At 40.8% G+C, this 23,569-nt stretch overlaps 1 protein-coding gene across 5 annotated transcripts in view; it reads right to left on the bottom strand.

Moving 5' to 3' along the window:
- The window catches only part of ankrd11 (ankyrin repeat domain 11), a 102,134-nt gene that overhangs the window by 64,303 nt on the left and 14,262 nt on the right, over positions 1-23,569 (bottom strand). For 2 of the 5 annotated variants that reach the window (XM_044206149.1, XM_044206177.1), the window contains exon 2: positions 11,154-11,225. The gene's annotated coding sequence lies outside the window, so the exon portion shown is untranslated. Of the gene's footprint in view, positions 1-11,153; positions 11,590-16,171; positions 16,186-23,569 lie in introns of those variants that run through there. The other 3 variants (XM_044206169.1, XM_044206152.1, XM_044206159.1) reach the window with 3 other exon arrangements.

The raw sequence follows: 23,569 nt of genomic DNA, 5'->3' as shown, positions 1-23,569 counted from the left end.
TTACTGTTAGAATAGAGACAATACTTTAAACTCACAGTTCTGCTTGATATAGGAACTCGGATAGCTGAAAAAAATGCACCAATTGTCTCAACTCAAACATACAAGCATTTTGCTTAAACTCAGTGTAAAACTATTTAAAAGTCAACATTTGATAGAGTAAGGAAACTAGACTGGCCGATTTGGCTAGGACTGAAGTTCAGTACTACCCAAGTGAGAGGATGAAGGGTGTGAGGCTGTCAATGCAGTGCCACTAAGTTTTGGTCAAAGATCACAAAGAAAAGCAAAGAGGGGCAAAATAGGAAGCGTGAGCAGAACACAGTTCTGATGATCACTATGGAAGAACAGCAGAACACAGGCCTTCCTGGGGTGTCGGTGGGCGTCAGTACAAGAAGATGATAAGAGGTGGAAACCAGATTAAGGTGAACTTAACTAGTTGACTTACAAAAACCCTGAATAAATTTTTCAGATTGGAGGTCAACTCCACAAAAGCCTTCTTCCCATCCCCCACCAACAACCCCATAAAACACACTACAGACTTGACACTTTTTTTTTTTTTTTTTTTTTTTTTTAAACAAAAGCTGCCCCCTCCATGCACCTCCCCTTTCTTTACTGGTTATGGCTCTCCTGCTCTCCTTCTGTTACGGTTATCTGCTTCTCTGAGAACAATAAGGCAGAGGGAGTGGAGCCCAGAGAGGGCCACAGATGTCTGCCCCGCCACCCACTCCCATGCCACATTCAGCTCTCACTTCTGTTGATAGACAGCAAAAGGGAGGCAGAGTGTAGTGGGTAGGTATTGGTTGTGGTAATGGAGGAGTGGTAGGAAGGGATGGAAAGGGGAACTAAAGCTATTGTTACCATATAGCAATAGATGACATCATTTCACTGGCCCACAGCTGCTCTCTCTTCCAAAGAGATGTGGAGGAGAGCAGCCGGTATGTTATGTACAGAACAAGGATTCAAGTCAGTATATTTCTGCTATCCTCAAAAACCTGAAGGACTGTTTAGTGGGCAAAAAGACAAAAGTAGAACAACCTGCTCAGCCACTCTAACAGGAAAAAAAGATGGTAGCAAGTTTTTGGATACCATATGAGGACCTCTACTCCACAAAACATAGTGTGCATCTTTTCTACACTCATTCACAGTAAGCTTCGCTCCTCATCAACAGGCAGAATTGGTATTGATCTTCCCTCTGGGTTTTCTATTTACATTCTGCTGGTTAGCAGGAAGAGCAGGGAGGGTGTCTTCCAGAAACATTACTCAGCAATTAAAGCGGGACCGTGCATTCCTCCACCAAATCTGTGACTCTCAAATACCTCAAACAGAGGGCATGTATACACATCATATTTTCACGTGATTCCATGCCCAAAACACCACTGAGTGGCAAAACCAAACCAAATTATGGCTGCTAGAATTAAGGAGAGCTGCTAAAAGCAAGAATCGACAATGATTCATACAACTAGCTAGACAGCCAGTGGTTTGTGGACACTAAATGTTGCCAGAAATTGGGTTTTCTGAGGGGTTATCGTTATTGGGTTATCATTATATAGCCCTTAGAAAGCATCGCTTTGTTTGTGCATTTCAATGGACACCAGCTTTTTACAATTTTAACAGCATTTGTGCAGCATGGTTACAATCAAACCACTTCTGAGCGCATGAGTACTACTGCATACTGATGTTAAAAAAAATCATAAAAGTGTACTGTATATAGTGATGGGAGTCTGACTGTGGCAAAAGGGTTTGACCATGGACCCAACAGCAATTATATGGTTGCAGGTGAAACCTCTACCACTGAAAGACAGCCGGAGAAAGAAAGTAGGAGGTTGAGTGGCTAAAACTGTCAGCAGACAGCCAGTGGATCTCACAGGGTGTGGTGACTCCCAGAAAAGGCAAGACATTCCTGGGACAAACAAGCAAAGTGCTGGTTTGGCTGTGAGATCAGACAACAGAGTGTACCAGAGGGGGGAAAGAGCTGAAATCACAGTAGAGGAACAGAGCAGACCAGGAGTTCCAACATGGAGGCAGGAGCCATATGTCAGCACAGTTCAGCACACACAGGGTCTGTAAGGGAAGGTCTGCAAAGGCAAAGTCTCTCTTGCTCTCTCTGGTTTCTGTCTGTCTTCCTGCTTCCTCTGCTTGGTACTAGTAGCATTACATGTTACCCCCAAATCACACACATACACTCCCACTCTGTCCCTTCCTTCTACTCTGCAGAAAGGCGTGCAAAAGTTGGAAGAGGAGGGCCAGGAGGATGAAGTGGCGTGGGAAGGGTTAAGTCCAAACAGATCCATCTGCTTCCTCGTCTGTCCTCCTGGCTGGCTGCTGGCCCCAGCCCAGCTTTTATACAGCCTGCAGCCTGATGCAAAGCATAAACACATACACACACACATCAACTGGACTGCACACATCAAAACCACAATGCTGACAGGTTTGAGTATTTTTGCAAAGCTTTTTTTATAAAAAAAAAAAATAATATATATATGTATATATATATAAAAAGAGGGAAAGATTTTCCAGATGGCCTTCAACAAGATACTCATGCCCTGGGCCAAAGACCTGATCAATTAATTTAAATGAACACCTGAGAATGTCTTTAGCATTTCACTGCATTCATACAGTGAACAAAGTATGAAGAAAAAGCGCCTACTTTCTCTTCTTGGAAATACTTTTTGACAAATTCAAGAAAAAATGGTTCACAATATAATCATATTTCAATTTGTATGTTTACCATTATGTTGTTCTTTTTTTTAACAAAAAAAAAAAACCTTTGACAGAAAGGATAAAAGGTTGCTTGAGGCATCCTTATGTTTTGCTTGGACACACAGAATGTAAACTACAGCACACATTTTCTTTCTAGTTAACGTATCCTTATCTACAAGCATAAACACATACCTTGTGTTTCACCTTGGCTACTAAACAAATTAGCAAACTAGAACGAGCTAGCAAACAAACATCCCCCAGGGAAAGTACATCCGCTAACATCATCTTGCAGGATATACAGCTAGTTGGCTAGTCAGCTGTAGCATTTTTGAACAGCTTAACAATTTACCTGCAAATCTTAATTGTTCATCTAAAGATGTGAAATTGTGTGGGTCATCTTTTGATATCTGCCCATGGCTGGTGAGCTACAGTTACCAGTGGCAGTTTGTTTACTGTGTGTTGATTGTGTCTCTATTGTGTCTCTGTGCCACTGCAGGCTCAGCTGTCAGTCAAACATGGCCCGCTCACTCAGACACCTAGAGGTTAAATTTCTGATATATCTCCAATTACATTTTTCCTCCATTAAATGATTATAGAGAGTACTGTAAAGGGCTTTATGGAGGTTGATGTGGACAGGACAGAAGGGCAATTTTCACAAAACTTAATTCCATTAACTGTTAAGTATGTAAGATAGCATGAGTAAATTGAAAGAGTGAGCATCCCAGCTCACTTAATTCAGATATGCTTACTCTGATAATGACCTTACATAATATACAACAACCTGTTTGCAGTTTTTACATAACAGTTGCAATAACCGGAGAATATTTTCTCTGATTATAATCACACAGAGTGCATGTAAACACTGAACATAGTACACTTCTAATTTGCTTTTCCTACTACACCATAATGAAAGCTAGAAAAAACAGAACCATCTATCACACTGCTGTGTCAATACTTATCCCCACTAATTTGACCCCTACCTATACATTCAAAAATAAAGTGAGAAATAAGCCTGATGAACAGAGCAAAAAATCTCTGCATATGAACACTATTTCAGTTGTGGGACTTCGATGAAATGAATATACATGCCTGGACCCACCAATGCACTCTGCACAGATGGACAGCTGCAGGGAATCAAAGGCAAGAGCATAAAGGCAGGGAACAACAGTGTGTACTGCTGCATACACCCTCATAAAAGAGCATGTTGTCACTGAGAGGAGAGGTTGTCTGATGAAGGAACACCTGGTTAGGGAGAGGCCCAAACCTGCTGAAACCTCACGGTTATTCCGCCTTTGTATTTAAACAACATAAAGAGACCTGCTTCTATAAAGTATACTGTACCGGATTTGCAATGGTGAAGTTAACACAGAAGGACTTGTTTAGGCTGCTGATGTTGAGGTGTGTGTGAGTGAATATGAGAGAGTGAGAGAGAGAGAGAGCAAGAGCGAGAGACAGAGAGGGGCGTGCAGACTTACAGTATGTCAGACAACAAGGTCAGCCCATCCCAGGAGAGGTGTTGGCTTTCTAACAGAGTACAGCTACTTGAAACCAAGGTCACTGCTGTGTGGCTGTGAGAGGGACAGGAGTGGGGCCAGACAGGGACAGCGTTGCCATATGGCCTATGTATAGGTTTGATGTGTTGTGCAGGCTGACTGATTGTGTAACTGCCTGTTTAGTAGGTGTGATTACAGTATGTGTGTGTATTCAGATCACTGGCAGAAAATAAATAAATGAACAAATAACATACCCACGCCCATTCAGGGCTGAATTTCCTGAAACCAGATGCCTTTCTGACATCAACAAATCAGTCCATTATCGCTGCCATTATGGCTACAAACTGTTGAGTAGGGATCGTAGCTGCTCTCTGCACCCGTTCAACCTTTAATAGCCCTTTGCATGGTTTTGACTGCCTTCCTAGAAAAAGAGACCTATTGACTAGCATTGCAGTCTCATGCAGCAAAAGCTTAGAGCAGAGTTTCCCATAGAAACTCGACGCGATCAAACATATGGTTAAGTTTAGCAATTCAAACTAGCTTCTAATACAGCTCTTACACATTGATGTGGAAATATAAAACTAAAAGGCAGTATGACTCCCTTTGTTTTATCTGTCCACTGTCTTCAGTTTTGTGATGGGTGGATGGGAGCATTAGCAAGGCAAAGAAGGAATGATGAGACACTTGGCTGTTAACTTTACGAAAATATATAACTTAAACTAACCATGCCACTAAGCAGATGGATAATCCAAGCAGATGGATAATCTTTGTTTGGCCCACTATACTTCTGCAAAGTCCCATTTAAAAAAAAAAAAAGTAATATACTTAATGTGACGTTACAAATACCAACAGTACAAAAACCAATGTATTCTGGTAAACTATATCGACAGATCTGTGAAAGTTAAGTGTCCTTGCTTGTGTGATTCTCAGTGCGATCTGAGACCCACTGAGATGTGCAAAACATGAATAAGATTTGTATTTGTACACACTATCAACACCACCCAACATTTGTATCAGTGCACAACATCCAGGGACGGCTGGATGAGGGCTGTTGAATGTTACTGGATGGACAAACAAAACCATACTGTGTAAAGAGGGAGGGCTACTTCAATGTTATCTTATCCACCCCCACCTTGGACAAGGGCCTAGCAGCTCTAAAATTAGCCTTCACATCTAAACACAGTCTTTGGTGTAGGAACTACTCTTTGATGGGAACTTGGCTCATGGCTGATGTACTGAAAGCACACTCAAGCTCATTTCCAAATGCAGAGATGAAGCCAAGATGGTATACAAATGCTAAGTAGAGATATATAGTCTTTGACTGTCTCCATTTTTACATTGGATCTCCCCTGCACACAGGTAGCCTAGTGGTGTAAGATGCATACCAGACAACCACGATAATAATTTTTATTAATACAATCCATATAATTTTTAAAGTTTTGCAAGCTGTTGCCATATTGTGATACTGTATATTAAAAAGTTTAATGATACTGACCGATACTGACAACAAAATCACCCAATCTGTATTTTTAACCTAAAAGCCATGACAAGATTTTTGTGAAGATAAATGAAATCACGCAAAAAAGAAATAAAGGAAGAGCTGATGTACATATATAGAAGTGATGTTTAAGATTAATTAGGATTACAATTAGAGATGGGAACGGATATGACTGAACAGGGAGACTGTGACATGAAACGGGCTACTTCTAAAAAAAAAAAAAAAAATACAGGGTTCCAGTCGATGACAGAATAAGTGGATAGTAGAATACATGGCAATTCATAGACCACCAACATTATAAAGCAGCAGTGAGTCTAAATCAGTCTAACCATCAGGTACAGATCCTGTTTGTGTGTGCGTGTATTAACATGTACTTAAGCTTGTGGAAAACAGTGATTGGGAAGCAACCATGACCTCCCAGCAAGAGCAGAAAAAAACAAATCTTGATGAAAGCATACCAACATCCTGTGTGCATGGCTGTGCAGATATACTACTATTTTATATATATTTGTTTAATCACATTTGAATTTATATTTAGACAGCAGGAGGGGTTTACATGTGAATAAAATGTTTACAGTATCAAAATGTATTGGCTATTCTTTTTATTTATAAACACTCGGTTTTGCAATGATAGAAGGTTTTTTATGACCCTTGGACATATATGCTTTCCTTAGCACAGATATAAATAACCAAAACCCTTAAGAATAATTAAGAAATGCCTGATCAAATTGACCGTGTGAAAATACAGCATGAACTACATTAACTGTTGTAGCATTGTTTCTGTTTGTGACAAGCAATCCAAGAGACAAAAGCTAGACAACTTGTTGAATATGCTTCTACCATGATTATATGCTACTGAAATTATGTTTTCGACACATTATTTACTGAATGTGGTATATGGGAATACAACTACTGCTTATTCTACAGCAAGTGTCTTCTGGTGCCGAGTTACTTTCCGTTTATCATTTCACTACTGAAGTCCTTTGTCATCTCTCAGCAGTAAAATTCCCAACTCCTCAGAGGGAAAAATGCAAAAAATAAAGAACAAACCTCGGACTCAGTGCTGCAAGATGTTGTACAAAAAGCTGCTTCCATGCACTGCTATTTATCCTTTTCACTCTCACGCCTACGAGTTACTTCTACTCACACAGAGTGCTAACTGGTCTGAACCTCCATTACACAGAGCATAGTGGCCTCCCACTCCCACCCTACTAACAGTGGCAGACTGCCAGGTGGGGAAGAGCTTATTTATTTATTTTTATTTATATTTTTTATATATGTGTGTATGTACGTACGTGTGTGTGTGCGCGTTTGCGTGGTCAAACTGCACAGAATAATGGCACAAAAACATGGAATTAGGGAATACTTACAAACCATCTCACAACCCACTCCTCAAATGAACTCTAACCTTCTGTGTCACCACTGGGCATGCTGATGTGGAACCCCTGGGCAGGCAGTAATGAATAGTACTGCATTCCCTTGCTTCCCATCTTCCTGAAACTGTACGACCGATGGCAGACCTCAAATTCCTCTGCCTAAGATGTGAGCTCCCTGTAATTCAGCTTGCTATTAGCGTATTTCTCTGCACTCGATGCCACAGTGCATCGCCTGTTCCCTGCAAACAGACTCCTTCTATACAGCATCAGTATGCAGCCTGGCTGAGGGGGAGGAGGAGGAGCAGCAGAGGGGAGGAAGAAGGGAAGGCTGGGAAAACAAAGCCTCTATAGTCGTCTCTCCAGCCGGGCCAGGCCGAGCCGCACTAGCGGGGGCGAGTTATGTAATGTGACTGGCAGGGCCCACTTCCCTGTTCAGAGCTGCTGTACACACTAATCCCCACTGAGGAACAAGCCCTGCTTTGGAGGAAGAGGAGGAGATAGAAAGGGAGCTGTGAGAGAACCAGTGGAGAAGGTGTGATTACAAGAAATTTAGCCTTTCATCTGCACCAAATCGAACACACAGACACCTCCCCTCTCAGTTCCTCTGCTGAAAGATAACAGTCAGAATGATCGAAGCACTGCTGATGGCTGGCTACAGCATATAGAGGAGACACCACTTTCAGACAAAAAGCCTGTGTGTATGACATGTGATAATGAAACATACAACACACAATTTGGCTAATCATACTAGACTATTTGTAACAGCTAAATAAAAAGGTGGTCATAGTTCACACAAGGCCTGGGTCCATTACTCATCACACACATCACTACTAAAACTATACATTTATAACAGAAGATGCTTATAATAATTCTATGTGCTAAACATGGTTGTCACATTTGCAGTTGTTGATTTTATACTGGAGATTCAATAAAGCAGCTTGTGCAAATGGTCGAGTGTGATAGGACCTCTTTATTCAGTCATGTTATAAAACATAATGCTTATTATGCAACAGCTTCTGCTCTACAATCTTATTCAAGCGTCTGTGTAATACAGCATAGAAGAATGTATGTGTGAAAGGGCTTCTAGTCACCACAAACATCTACTACACAAATACATTATAGTGGCTCTATATTCACACTTTCGTGCCAAAGCAGAGCACTGTCAAACCCACATAAAAACCCAGATAGGGAGCAGGCAGTCAGATATGGCATGAGCTTAATGAGGGTGAGAGAAGTGGCACCAAGAAAGTCACATAGTGAAAGAGAAACAGAGTGAAGAAAAGGACAAGTGATCGACAGGCACCTCCGTCAGTTATGCTAACCATGGAGACCAGGTGGAGGATTTAAGGCAGTTAAAAATAAATGTCTGATTCTGATTTACTTAGCTGCTTGCCTGGAAACCATGTGACTGGCATCACATGAGGAGAGGGAGGACAGAGGCAGAGGGTTTTGTGTGTGTGTGTCCGTCTGTCCTGCCCCCATAGGCACACAGCATGTTCTCCACTCCTGGCACCATAATAAGCTTTGTGATCAGTTTCCTTGGTTTCCACTGACAGTAAGCAGATATAGGCAGCTCGGAGAGGTAAACAGTAGCAGCTCTTACTGGTGCACAGCCACAGGCACTCAGACACAAGAGAGGCGGGTGGGAGGAGAGTAAGAGAGTCAGAGACAGAGGGAGAGAGATGAATTTGTGTAGAAGAAGAGGGGGATGAGCCAGCTCTGTTGGTTAAAAGTTGGATAAAAAAAAAATCCTTCTATTCTTAAATTCCTGAGATCAATCTTTGCATTTGCACCTTTTCTCAGTAAATGTGTACATCTGCCCTAAATGTTATGTGTAGGCAGTAGTTACTTGTTCAGTTAGGGCTGCATGATGTGAACAAAGGTCTACTTTGTGGAGGTCTAGTTATTTCAATATGCACAAACAGGTTATTTTAAGTTAAAAAGTAACATAGATGATAGCTGGCTATATTTGCCACCTTGAGTCATGACAGTCCCGCAAACTGTGACATGAATAGTTACAGTGTGTATGAACAGTTTATGGGACTGTTGTGACTCGAGATGGCAAGCTGACTCTGGCTATTTCGTAGTCAATCTAGCGACTGCATCTATGACAGGGATACACTGATCTGAGCTCGGTTTGTGTTGTTGAAGAGAAGTTATCTCTAGCTATGAGATATCAAGCTGTGGAAATCGACTCAAGAGTGTGTGGTTTCTACTTTATTCAGTCTGTTCCTGCTGGGTAGCTAATGCTAGCTAGCCAGTTGTCTGCAGATTTCAGGCTGATGTCTTCGTAAGCAGACTTTCAGTTTTCTGCCCTGCCTGTGCTCAAACTGATAATTAAAGTGGATGCACTGTACTTGCACTGAAGCATCTGACACTGACTGTCCATGTATTGCTTTATGGGATAGCGTGTATTTTTTTAAAATATGCATAATGAAAAATATGCAAGTGATGCATGTCTTTTATTATTCTTGGTCAACTGTTTTGCACATGAAGGCCTTAAATATATGGATAAATTCTGAGAAGCACTTTATGCAACATTGGTATTTATCTGATGTAACTGAATCATGAAGAATCTAATCGAACCTGGACTTTGTAAATTCGAAATCGAATCGGGAGATCAGAGCCAATACCCAGCCCTTCTGTTGGCAGCCAAAGGATCACTAGGCAGCTGATTTGGCTGCAAATATTCAGTGGTTTTGTGATTCCCAAATGGAACACTAAATTTGTTTCCCTGTCACATTTCTCCTTAGAAAAAAATCCTCTCAATGTGATTTGGCCTATTTTTAATGATACACTGTCTGTGGCAAAACAGGCAATCGTAATTTCGCAATATCCCTCCTTAAATTAAAGTATATGCTTTTTTTTTTTTTTAAACCACTTCGGGACTCACGAGCCTCTGCAGTGAATGCAATCCATGATTGCAACCTTCAAGTAAAGCTAGACAGCGTGTTTGTTGACAGAAATTTTAACTACTATGTCCTTCATCAAGCTGTGGCTTGTATACAATGCCAATAGTTTGATTGGTTTGGAACTTGGCTTGCACGATAATAAACAATTTTTGTGACATTAAGATGTACAATAAAAGTGGTCTAGCGTTCATAATCTAGAATTTTAGATTATCAGGACTTTCAGCAACACATTCACTGACAAGAAGATGTATTTGTTCGTGTCAAATGCATGTGTGAGTGAGACAGAGAGAGGGTAATGGAGGGTTTTTGTTGGACACATGCTAGTTCTGCACTACAGTAGCTGTGACCTACTTTTCACAGTCTCTAATACACACACACACACACACACACACACACACACACACACACAGACACACACGCACGCACGCACGCACACACGCACGCACAGACATAGACACAGCCTCTGACAAAGGGACAGGAAAGCGGAGGTTAGGCATGCACTAAGCCCTGTTCTTAATACATGCATTCCAGTGGATAGAGTTCAATGTTGCTGTGCTTTCAGTCTGCCTGTTGGTACAAGCAACTCCTCTACACAGTCTCCTGCATGACTGACAATAAAGGGTAGAGCTTGTAGTATGTAAGCACATACGTATACAAGTACGCTACATATATGTTACACTTCAAAAAAAAAATAAAAATAAAAAAAATAGCCCACTGCATTGGTTGTTTGGTTAAACAAGAGGTACTTGAGCTGCCTGATGTTCCATTATTGCAATGATGTAATTCACTAAGCTAAAGAAATTACAAATATGTGAGACATGTTTTCACATGTCACATGATTTACACTAACATAAACTCCATTTCACAAAGCAATAAAGGAGGAGCCAATAGTCCTTATATGGTAAAATTATGTATGCTCCAAAATGAAACAAATTAACTATGATAAAAAGATTAAAAAGGTGCAAATGTGACGTTCCAATGCTGTGTTCACAAGAATTCCCCCATACACACACACACCATAATGTACCGCATGCCATGTATTATGATGCCAGCACAAATAGATAGAGCCAAAACAAAGCCAAAAAAGATTTTTTTTAAGAAACAAGTGCTTTACTAATAGTGACTGAGTATCAGCCTGATGGTTATATTTTCAAAAAGATGTTATTCGTCAACATACCGATTCCATGGCTGTGGAAGAATGTCAGTGGGCTAAAATCCAAATAGAAAAACACCTGCCGTCCACAGAATCCTGAAAAACAAGATGAAAACAAAACCAAGCATTAATTACTAGGACAGCACAAGCAGTTTCCCATTCCTTACGACAGATGAGTATTGGTGTGGATGCAGAGGGTCATGTTTCTCCTCCCAGGATCGGTTCTCCCACAATTCTCTGGCAAGCTGAGGAAGGCCTATGGACAGGATACAGAGGGACTGACATGAAGTGAAGCATTTTGTCCCCTTTTTGTTCCCTCAACCCAACAGTGGGCACTCCAAACCTTTTCTTCATCCAAAATAACCCAGCTCTGTACCCAGTTCCTGGGTTCCTATGTGGTAATGATGCATCACAGACCTGTACTTTGTCTTGAATCGTGTGTACTGAGTCCACATCTCCCCTGCCAAAGCAAAGTGAAGTAGGTATAGACATATTATCGGTTTACTAATATTTATGGGCAGATTTTTTTTAAACTTAAGATTTAAGATCCTTATAGGAATGCAGACAATCCAAAACAGTCTTTTTTGTGACAGAGTATGAAAGCACATGACAAATATTACCAGCTGTACATTCTGTATACACAAAATAGATTCAACAACATTTGATTCAACACCAATAAACAGCCTGTATTTTGTTGTGTGTGGCAAAGAGATGGAAACACATTAATTTAGTGAAGCCAACAAGCCAATTAGCATTTAACAACTGCTCAAAGCTACAGGTATGACAGCAAAGGCGTGTGGTGGACTATTTGTGTAGGCAGTTTAACTGTAACAAATTATGCTCTCACTGCTAATTCTCAGTTCATTTAGAAAACTTCCATAAAATGTAAATCAATGGACCCTTTGCACAAACATGTTTATTTAATTGGTTTCGTACTGAATCCTGCATACAACTATCTGATTTCAATGAATAAATGGCTAAGGATTTTACGGTGAAAAATGCAGCTATATGGACTTGCTTCTCTTGTAATGTTCATTTCACCACTCGACACAGTAGTCAGCAAGTCACCTTACTTTTAAGTCTATTAAACTAAGGTAAGGGGGGAGCATCAACCCACATCTGGAAAGGTTTGCTGTTTTTTGACAACAGTTCACAACTTTTTTGAAACATGTCTGAACCGGAAAATTATGAAAACAGCAAGATGAGATTTCTTAGGGTTCCTACCTGTTAAGAGTTGTTATTGTGGTTATGTATACATTTTTAATTGAACGGTATAGCACAGTGGATAGGCAGAGCCATATGAAAGGCATGTGCTGTTAGACTGCACCTTTAATACAGGACCGATTTGTTATCATTGGTCTTTTCCCCCCAGATTTAAAAATTGTAAACCTATCGGTCAGGAACTGCTTAATATTATTCTCAACTTTTAATTAGCACTTGAGATGTTTGTAGACGAACATCCTCTTAAGGCTTTTACAATTCTAATTATAGTGTTTAGAAGGTTTATGAAATTATGTCGTCACAAGGCATCAACCTCATAATAACAGACACTTGTCATAATATTTCATTTATATGTATAATATTTATCTGTCATGTTTAATGAACTGTAAAAGTAGCACATATACAGAGGACTGCTTAAGTGAAGTGACTCAGTGACACAGCAATATTTAGCTAGTTTAGTTAACATTATGTATCATTAGCCACTAGTTGTACCCAAATAAGAAAGCAGAGAACATTTACATATCTGGTCCACAATAAGTAGCCAAATGGAGCACAAGATAACCCAATCTAACCAGCTAAAGCCCAGCATCCCAGTGCTGCTCATGTTCCTAACCTTCCTGGCTGGTCGCCCTTACCCCAGACCCCTCTACTATGAGGACAAGGGTTTATCAGGATTTAGGAGGCAGGACATTGGGGGGGTATTTAATAGAGGGCCAGTGCTGGGCTAAACTGGTGACATTCCAGTGATTATGGGAGCCCCCTCCAATTTTAACCCACATTTGTTCCATCAATCTGGTTTGAAGGCATTACAAGTGGACTGAAGACAAACAGTCAGTAGCAACTAGCTGACAGTACTTACAAGTGCCAGAACTGCATTTTGCCCCACAATCTACATATACATAAATGTGTAAGTGCTTATTTATTATTTGTAAGTGTTAATTTATATCTCTGCTACAACATAATATCAAATAGGACCTGTGTGGAGGGTTTTACAGGATAGAGTACAAAGGCTGATAGTACAAGCAGGATGGCAGGTGGGTACGCAGGACAGGATTAAGGCCAGACCTCACTGGGATAACCTAAGTGGTAAGGAGGATGATGGTTAGATGCGCATTTGTGTTTGTCCTGGAGTGGAACCTGTGGGGCTTTCCCAGCGGGAAGCACAGGATTGAAGGATTGTAATAATCCAGCTAGGAACCAGAACACTACCGTCCCAAAAGACTTTTGGAGACAGCATACAGACAATCCCCCTTGATGATCACCTACAAAAACTTACAAGAATTGTATACTTTAAAAAGTGTGGCTACACCAATGAGCGTAACACTGAAAGCAAATCCAGAAACTTTAGGTAGACCAAGGTTAGTCTCTAAATTAGGGATAATAGACAAGGAGGCATAAGAAATAAGTCACGCCTTTATTACAAACTGTACATTTCCATCATTTCCTAACATTAAGACAAGCTAGCAAGCAAACCATGGAGAAAAAAAATAGGTAGGTCAGGTATTACTGTACAAATTTTGTACATTGACAACGACTGTGAGGGAGTGAAACAAGTGGAGCCGCTTTGAATAAGAAAACTGATCACCTATTTTATTTCATTTCAGTGACAATTTCGCAGGTGTACCGAGCCTATTAAGAAAACTTAAACTTTGATATTTTGTTATTACAGAGGATGAAGAAAGGCTGTGCTTATCTTCTAGGTTTTCCTCCTACAGTACATCCCAGACTGACATTTTTTCATTTTACTTTACAAAACCTTGTAAAAGTGTGTTGTATAGTGCCCTACACTAGAGAAATACACATCAGGAGCCAGTTGCACCAGCTCTTCGCAAGGTCAAACTTAGTAAACACTTACATTTAACTAAGTTGCCAACGTCGTATTGGGAGGGCTGTGTCCGACCATTTCTGTAACTTTACGAAACTGACAATCCGACATTTACACCCACTTCACAGAGTGATTGGCCAGCTGTGCAGAGATGAGAAAGGAGCCAGGTTTGAACTTCTCCCTTAAGCTCTCTTTTTTCATTCTTTACACAACAATTTCTGTCACTTTCATGTGTAACACTAGTCTGTGAACACCTTCCAGGACATACTGCCTGAAAATGTGCACCATTATCCCCTTGGCTGGCTTTTCATTCTGCCTGTTTTTGTGCATAACCCGACACTTATGTTATCCCATGAATGTGGTCCTTGTATTTATTCTAATGGTAACAATCGCATTGTCAAAGATCCTGGTAGTAAAACTAAGTTTCTACAAAATGCTTTTGCATGCACACATATTAACTGAAAAATTACTATACCATTATTTGCCTTTGGACATGCATCTTTCAGTTGCTTCCATCAGTGTTAATGGCAGGATGTGTCAAACAGAACTATGCTGAGGAAGAGATTTCCAACTAACCCAATATGTTACAGGGCGGGAGTGGTTGCACACTGGGTGGCATTGACAGATTGAGAGGGCGACGTATGTGTATCTCACACACACACACACACACACACACACACACACACACACACACAAAAACTGCTGACAGGCCAAACTTACACAAAACATCAATTACATCCTCAATCAGATCAGTCACTAGAAAGACAAAAAACTGTGTACACGGTATATACATTGTAAACAAGACTATTGCAGCAGTGGAGCGGATGAAAGGGTCAGAGGAGAAAGGTCAAACCCCTGCCTAAAGTTGGGCTCCATTTAAGCTATGTCAAAGCGCTGCCTCCACTCTATGTGGAGCTGAGGCCAAACATTCAGCATTAGTATGCATAATGATAGCAAATGTCTAGTTCATCACCATGACAACATGTCTGCCCATTCAATTCTTCTGCATGTTAACTGGACATGTCCCTGTTTTCTGACAGCTGAAATATCAGCAGTGTGTTTTAGAACACTTAACTAAGCCCATCACAGCATTGGAGGTGTTGCCATATATTGTTAAGGAACAATACAGTTTGTGAGCCACAGGGCAGTGAGCTAGCACATGTGCGTAGTCAAGAGAGCTGCCCTAAAAGATCTTCAAAACACTGCTGTACGTGAGTGAGGGGGTTTTAAAAGTGACCATCAACAAGAATCAGGGGCTGTCTTTGATGCTTACGGAGATAACCTCAGATAAGGATAAATCTCTTCACTGGAGCTCAGAGAATGGCATTGCACTTGAGTGACTGAAGCATTTGGTTGTAGCAAAGTAGGACCTATTGCTAATTGGTTTTGCTTGCCTAACTGTTGCATCAGCTGTATCAACACTGCAAATGTCCTACTATTTTAACCTACTGTGACTAGAGACTCCTGTGTGTGCCAATATCCAACATGCATGGTTATGGTATCAGGCTTATGAGATGAGGAGACACCCAGGAGACGATTGGGAAAGAGAGGCGTTAAATATTACGGAAAGGTGTAATTGTCACACCAAACCCTGCAAACAACTAACAAGACCTCCTTGTGGGCAAAAACAATACAACGGGGAGACTGCTGGTTCCATGTGCATGACCAGTGGTGACACATGACATTTGTGTGTGTGTGCAAAAGAGGGAGAACCCCACTGGGTGGAGGAGACAGGAGCTCTAATGCTGGCTTCACAACACAGGCATCCTTTGTCCTGCTTCTCTGTCATTTGGCATCTGATTACAGGAAGACCAAACTGTACCAGAAGACAAACTGGTATCAATGCTGCTTCTATATGGGAAATCTGGACCATATAACACAAACACACCAGTGTGCCCCCCAAGGCTACAGAGTACCTCTCCACTCAGCGTCTGGCTGTCCTATCAGAGAACAGATCAGAGCCAGTTGAAAGGCGACCTCGAAAAACAGCACTGACCTCTGTCTGATTTCATAAAGCGTGTCACAGGCCTCGTACACATCATGCAGGGACATTAATTCACACTCACACTGCAGTCTTTGCAGCACACTAGATCATCAAAAATCACAGGCTAGCTACATTTTTTTGCGGAGTTCATATGCAGGACACAGCAAGCACAGGATTAGAAATGTTGGCACAGAATGTAGACATGTAGTACTGTTGGGCCTGATGAAATAAAGCATGTTTACCCAAAGCAGCCCGGTGATAGGCATCTGTAATAATAAATTAGCTTAAAGTTGTGTCGTTTGCTGTCTAATTGATGGCAATGTGGTAAAATCAAGTACGGACCGACTTTAGCCCTGTGTGGAAAAAATGCAGCCCCTTTATTGATTTAAATGAGGCCACTCTGACGATGCAGTGGGGGAGCCAATGCAGAGGGCTCCAGCAGAAAAACAAAAGGCCGGCTGGCATAAAAATTGAACATGGCTCAACTTTTGTTGAAACGCTATCTGACGTCACCCAGCAAGGTGCTGCTTTGACCAATCAAATATGTGCAAGCGCACACTCCTGGTAGGTAGGTTGTAATGTGAGGTCTTTATTTCTACTGTTTAACTTGCAATTGTTGCGACGAAAGATAAAATAATTGTGTTCCTGAGCAGTAAAATCTTTCCTCATAATATTACAAACATCTGTGCAGTGTTTTGCCGTCTGCTATGCATTCAAACACATGGATCTAGATATTCAAACTGGACTTCCTGGATTGTATTTTATTGTCTCACCAGTACCTGAAACAACATCCTTCCATCAACGTAGCCCCTTACATTATTTTAACACAGGACTGTTTTCGGTGTGAACGGCCAATAGGTCCTTAAGCTTTGTTTATACTTGTGCAAGACGCGGGCCTCTGCAGAGCTGCGAGCATGCACAGAAGCGTTCATGCTCAATGCGTTCTTTGTTTTAGTATTCTCAGACACACCAGGGGTCGTACAAACAAAACATACTGTGAATAAGCAAGAAGTTACCAGAGGAATGTCATTATCCAACATGGCGATCCCTCATACTTTTCCACACTTTCCTACAAAATGACTTGTGTTTTGCTAGTGTGGTGGCAATCTCACTCCATGAATTGAGATTCACTTGGCTGTCCCTGTGGTCTCTCAAAGAACGGTGGTAAAGGCGAACCTGCTCGGCCATCTTCGGTATCCAAGCTGAAATGAAAACCACACCGCGTCCTAGGCGCCTAGTTACAAGAAAGCTCTGCGACAGCTTGCAGTCCGACGCAAAAGGTGTGATGACGTCATTTTTGGCCCGCGGACCCTCATGCTGGAGACCCTGCATCGAGCATAAACCAGGCTTTACAAAGACTGTCCATATGTCCAAGTGTCCATATTTCTTTTTAAATCTCACAGCCAAGAACAGAATTACAAAAATGGGTGTCTATAAATAAGGCTACATGGCAAAATTATCCACATTAATGTAATAATTCTGCCACAGCACTGTTTTTTGATTAATTAAAATATTTCAAATGAACTTTGATTACTGAATTTAAATAAATAATATTTATGAGGCCGAGTACCCAATTAACATAAAAGAGAAAATGAAAGGAGCCAATGACGGAGCAAGAAAGAGAAAAATGGTGCTTGTAATAAACCAAATATAGCCTATATCATGAAATGTTTAGACTGTTTGATTTAATTGTGACAAACCTCCTACTGTAAAACACCTTTATACTGTGTATGGAGGGTACACTGCCTATAGTATCTGGGGGGGTTGGCTGTCACTAGAGAGATGATGGTGAACCCACCCCTATATTAAGTCTGAGATCTAAACCAAATAAACAATAGAAGCAACAGCAGCTCAATATAACAGCCTGGGTTCGGCCTGCAGTATGTCAAAGCATCAGGTAACAGAGCTTATTGTAATATCTTCACTAATTAGATTCAGTCATCTGTTCTTCAATGCTCAAACACTGGAGGGGAAATCTGACACTGGAGGGTGTGGGGAGACAGCTGGGGGGAGGGGTAGATGGGCCAGGGGGAGGAGAGAGAAAAAGAGATGCACACCACACCTCTCCTCTTCAAAACATCTACATTATTGATAAAGCCTGGCTTCTACAAGGAGGGACCACAGCAGACTGATCCTCCATATCTCCAGCATGAGCAACCAACACAGACAGCACATTGGCAGCTCTATTCGAATCAGTTTATCTAAAAGACCAAACACACTAGAGCGAGATAAAGCATCAGCACAGAAGAAGGCAATGAGAGGTAATAAAAAGCAAATGCAGACAAGAGGATGAGAAGGGTGAAAGTGGGAGCAGGGAGTAAAAAAAGCTGTCTAGATAACAAAGATAAAAAGGTGAGTCTGTCAGATGGCTGGGATGGGTGGATACCAGCTGAACAACAAACCAGCAAAATAAAAGTCTGATATTAAATGAAGGCAGAGAAGTGTGTGTGTGTTTTTTTTTTGGGGGGGGGATGAGAAGGCAGCAGCAGTACTCGTGACACAGTTAGCGACAACGCTTGTTTGTTCGGCACAGCCATGCCGCGGCAAGCACAGCTCACTCGCTCAGTTCCCCTTGCTATGAATCTTCTGCTGTTGTCAAGGTAACAAGCTCTCTGGACTGGGAAAAAATCTTCACATTCAGAAGATGTCTTTTCAAATGCTGGCCTCAACCTGAAACTTGCGTGTGTTCTCAATATACAGCCTGTGTACTCAAAGGTATCATCAGCTTGGCTGTGCAACTAAGACGGACGCTTTTCCATTTTGCATGGAATTTAAACACATAACACTGCGAGTGTTTTCTCTGATGTAGCTGGAATGAAAACGAAAGACAGCAATGACAACATAGTAGTTGGAACAATTCAATTAAATTTTATTTACATAGCGCCAATTCATAACAGAAGTTATCTCATTGCAACTTTCCTACAGAGCAGGTCTAGACCGTACTCCTTATAATATTATTTACAGAGACCCAACAAATCCCACCATGAGAAGCATTTGGCGACAGCGGCAAGGGAAGGGGGCAAATACCACTTAGAATTTTTTAAATAGTAGAAATGTAATTGTAGTGTTAAGATTAATAACTTAATAATTATAGGAATGACAGCTATAGTCAGTAAAAATAATGTCAGTATTAGTAACAGAGCCAATAACAACAACTGTTGTAGCAGTTGTCGAGGAGGAACACGGGAGCAGCAAGTGGCCCACAACCACAGATCCAGTCTCTGCAGCTCCGGAGGCAGAAATACCTGCTAAAAGTGACAGAAGGCGAGAGGAGAGAAACGAGAAGGCACAAAACTACGAGAGAGAGATGATGTCTAGTTAGTAAAATGCAGTAATGGGATAAAAATGCATACAGATGGAGAGGGGAGAGAAAGAGAGAGGATAGAGGTGCATCATGGGAAGTCTCCCGGCAGTCTAGGCCTATAGTAGCATAACTAAGGAATGGTTCAGGGCTCACCTGAGCCAGCCCTAACCAGAGGAAGAGGAAAGTCTTAGGCCTACTCTTAAATGTGGAGATGGTGCCTGCCTCCCGAACCCAAACTGGGACCTGATTCCACAGGAGAGGAGCTTAATAACTGAAGGCTCTGGCTCCCATTCTACTTTTGGAGACTCTAGGAACCACAAGTAACCCTGCATCCTGGGAGTGCAGTGTTCTAGTTGGGTAATAAGGTATTATGAGATCTTTAAGATACGATGGTGCCAGACCATTAAGAGCTTTGTAGGTGAGGAGAAGGATTTTAAATTCTATTCTGGATTTTACAGGGAGCTAGTGCAGAGAAGCTAATATTGGAGAAATATGATATCTTTTCCTAGTTCTTGTCAGTACACGTGCCGCAGCATTCTGGATCAACTGGAGAGTCTTAAGGGACTTATTTGGGCAATGCCACCTAGAGTAACTATATCTTTAGATAACGTGTCTCGGAGGTGTGGGGCCAAGTACAATAACTTCGGTTTTGTCTGAGTAAAAAATTGCAGGTCATCCAGGTCTTTATGTCCTTAAGGCATGCTTGAAGTTTAGCTAACTGGTTAGTTTCATCTGGCTTGATCGATAGATATAATTGGGTATCATCAGCATAACAATGAAAGTTTATGGAACACTCATAGTAATGCCGTTCAGAGCTGCTTCATTAGAATTAAATCAATTAAATGAATCCTAGGTCTCATCAACAAGACAAATCTAAACCAAAAAGTCTCTTGCCCGCTCAGTACATATCCTATCTGAGTAGGAGAAACATCCACCCAGTTACACATCACAGAGATTCATAACAAACAAATAAAGGTATAAACCGAAAAGCATGCAAGTTGAGCTCATATATTATGACCAAGAACAGCTTGGGCTGGGAGAAATATAATGCAATTTAGCAAGATTTGTTGTGTGTTAAGTCCTTAAGCCTGTAATATTCTGACAAAGTCAAATTTAAAGATTATGAACTGATACTTTTCACCTCTTAAAATAAATATGTAACATTATTAGGTCCTAAATAATACAATGATGCTCCACTATTATACTCTGAATGTTAGTGTTGTACATTCCATGTTCAAAATAGGGTACTAAATGCATATTAGCATGCAGCTCAGCACACATTACACATGGTACACTTATAATTGATATCACCACCATACCCAGAAATCCAGTGAAGCACCGGCCCTGTAATCAAATACAATCCTTCAAATACACATGCAAAAACAACGTAACAACTAGAGTAACAGCACCCAAACATTTAACTTAAGGGGTGGCAGAATCGTCTGCTTTAATGGTTTCTATCATACCAATTCAAACATAATGTGTTTCTCCCAGGAAATACAATCTGCAGTCTTCTTACAGATTTCCACTGATTGTGGTTATTTGATTATTTTAATATCTATTGCTGTGGGACAACACTTTTCTAAAAAAATGTCAGAGATCACTGTTTATTTGAATGTACGGCTTATTTTCTACTCTTTCAAATCTTATTATATACGATTATACACATTGTGCATAAACAAGCAGCACTTGCACCAATGTTATATTATTATAGCAGCAAGGGCCAGAACTGCTGCATAGACAAAACATGAGAATGCAGAGGGACCAAGCAAGGAGCATAGCTTTGGATGTATTATGTGTAATTAATGACGACTGAACAAACCCATCTTAAGACAAATCAGGTCTGTATTTGCCAAGCCACATCAGCAGCCAATCTATAAGCTATAAGTTCCACCCATTACAACTACCAATTGTTGTTCTTTCAGTTTTTTTAATATCTAGTCAATTAGTCTATATAATCTATTGTGTAAAATGTCAAAATCTATGACACTGCCCATCACAAATCACCAGAGGCAATGCCTTCAAACTGCTAATTCTGTCTTCCAGGCAGTCAAAACTCCAAAGGTATTCCTCAATTTGCAATGAAATGAAAATCAGAGGAGCAAGCAAATCCTCAGTTTAGAAGCTGCAAATGTATTTTTACTTCTTAATAAATGAGTTTGAAATGTACTTGAAAAGGTCCAGTGTGTAACATTTAGGAGGAGCTATTGACAAAAATGGAATATAATATTTATAAGAATGCTTTAATTAGTGTAAAATCGCAGGAAAATATGAATTGTTGTGTTTTCATTACCTTAGAATAAGCCGATTTTATCTACATAGGAATCGGGTCCCCTTCCATGGAGGTCACCACGTTGCACCGCCATGTTTCTGCAGTAGCCCAGAACGGATAAACCAAACACTGGCTCTAGATAGGGCCATTTGCATTTTTCACGGCCACTGTAGTTTTCCCTACATGCTTTGAAGGTGAGGGTGATGCAGCAGTATTCAAATGGTTGCAAACTGCTATTTCACCACAAGAAGCCACTAAATCCTACACACTGGACCTTTAATTATCAGATATATTTTCTTTCAACCGACTGCTCAAACAACACACCAATCATTTCTGCACTCATAACCTAGCTATGTAAAATTATAAAAGCAATGCTACTCAACAGTTGCTCTAAGTTAACGGTGTTAATGTCACATATGCCCATTTCACACACTGAACCCGTAACACTGCTGGCTTCAAATGTGTGTGTGTTAAGTCCACAACACACTTGCCTGTAAGATGAATGTCAAAACAGCCTCTCCTATTATTTTCTGTATAAACCTACACATCTGTGTCAACAAGGCGTGGGTTGGTGTGGGTGGACTTGCTGCCCTGCAACAGAATATACCATTGTCCTATTTTACAGCATAAACACTGGTTGATGCTCCAAAAAAGCAACAGACTCACTCTCCCAATTGGCACATCCCAGCTACTCTACGCTGATTTCTTCTCTTGTCAGGTGATATGGAAAATAATATACCAGGGTAGAAGAGCATTCTTATTTCCCGCACAGATGGCCTAAATGATGGATCTTAATACCCATGAGTTGTCAAAGCACCCCTTTCCATAGCTTTTGTCCATGACTATTAAATATTTTCAGGTAAGAGTGCACGCACGCACACACACACACACACACACTTTGACTTTTAGTCTCCCTCTCCACATCTTTCCATAACAGGCACACATAACAGAACACACTCACATCATTCAGTCTTGCTGTTGTAAAGTAACACTCCCTGGAAATTAGGCCATGGTGGTATCTGTTTTTTCACATCTTCCTGACATTTCACCGGGGTATACGGTATGATGGTATGTGTGTAAAAAACGTCAGTTGTCGTATTTTATGACATCATCACCCTAAAAAAAAAAAAAAAAAAAAAAAACTTCACTCAAACAAAATCTTCAATTTGAATAAAGTGATTCATTGGATTAAATTATTCAGAAGCAGAATATTTTACTTTTGGACTTGGAAATGTTTGGATCACAAGAGTCAGAAACAATCCTACGCCACTAGGGTTGGGCAATAGAAAGGATTTTTGTCATTTTACTTTGCTAATTTAATGGTCTGCCTCCGAAGAATGAATGAGAGCTGCTGCTCAGCGACAGACTCTCATTCAGCGAGCTAACCCTGTAGCCAAAGAGGCCAGAACCAGCAGAGACAGGCAGCAGGGAAAAACAGCATGTAGAGCCTTTCACATCTAACTCAGTGAATTAAGGGTTTATTTTGACCAAACCAGAGTTGGTGATTGTTGGAACAGTTGAAAGACTAGCTAACCAGGACGGTTTTGTGAGTTTTATTTTGTTTCTGTGGAGGCACTTAAGATGGTCTTAGTTCGGTGAAAGAGAGAAACTTGAGTTCATAAGGTGTACGGTTGTATTTTTCTGTTTAAAAAGGAAAACAGGTGTAAGAATATAGGGTTTCTTGACATTTTGAGAGTTTATTTTGTTTACTTATTAGACTACTAAAGCTGAAACTACGAGGGGGGCGTGTCGCACACACACACACACACACCTGTACGAATACACGGGCAATCGAAGGTTGTTGGGCTGATCATGGCTGGTTGTAAAATGTTAA

This window comes from Siniperca chuatsi, linkage group LG1, assembly GCF_020085105.1.
Source record: "Siniperca chuatsi isolate FFG_IHB_CAS linkage group LG1, ASM2008510v1, whole genome shotgun sequence".
NCBI classification, from domain to species: Eukaryota; Metazoa; Chordata; class Actinopteri; order Centrarchiformes; family Sinipercidae; genus Siniperca; species Siniperca chuatsi.
Note: the sequence above shows the minus strand (reverse complement) of the source record. Positions and strands in the feature narration are given on the sequence as shown.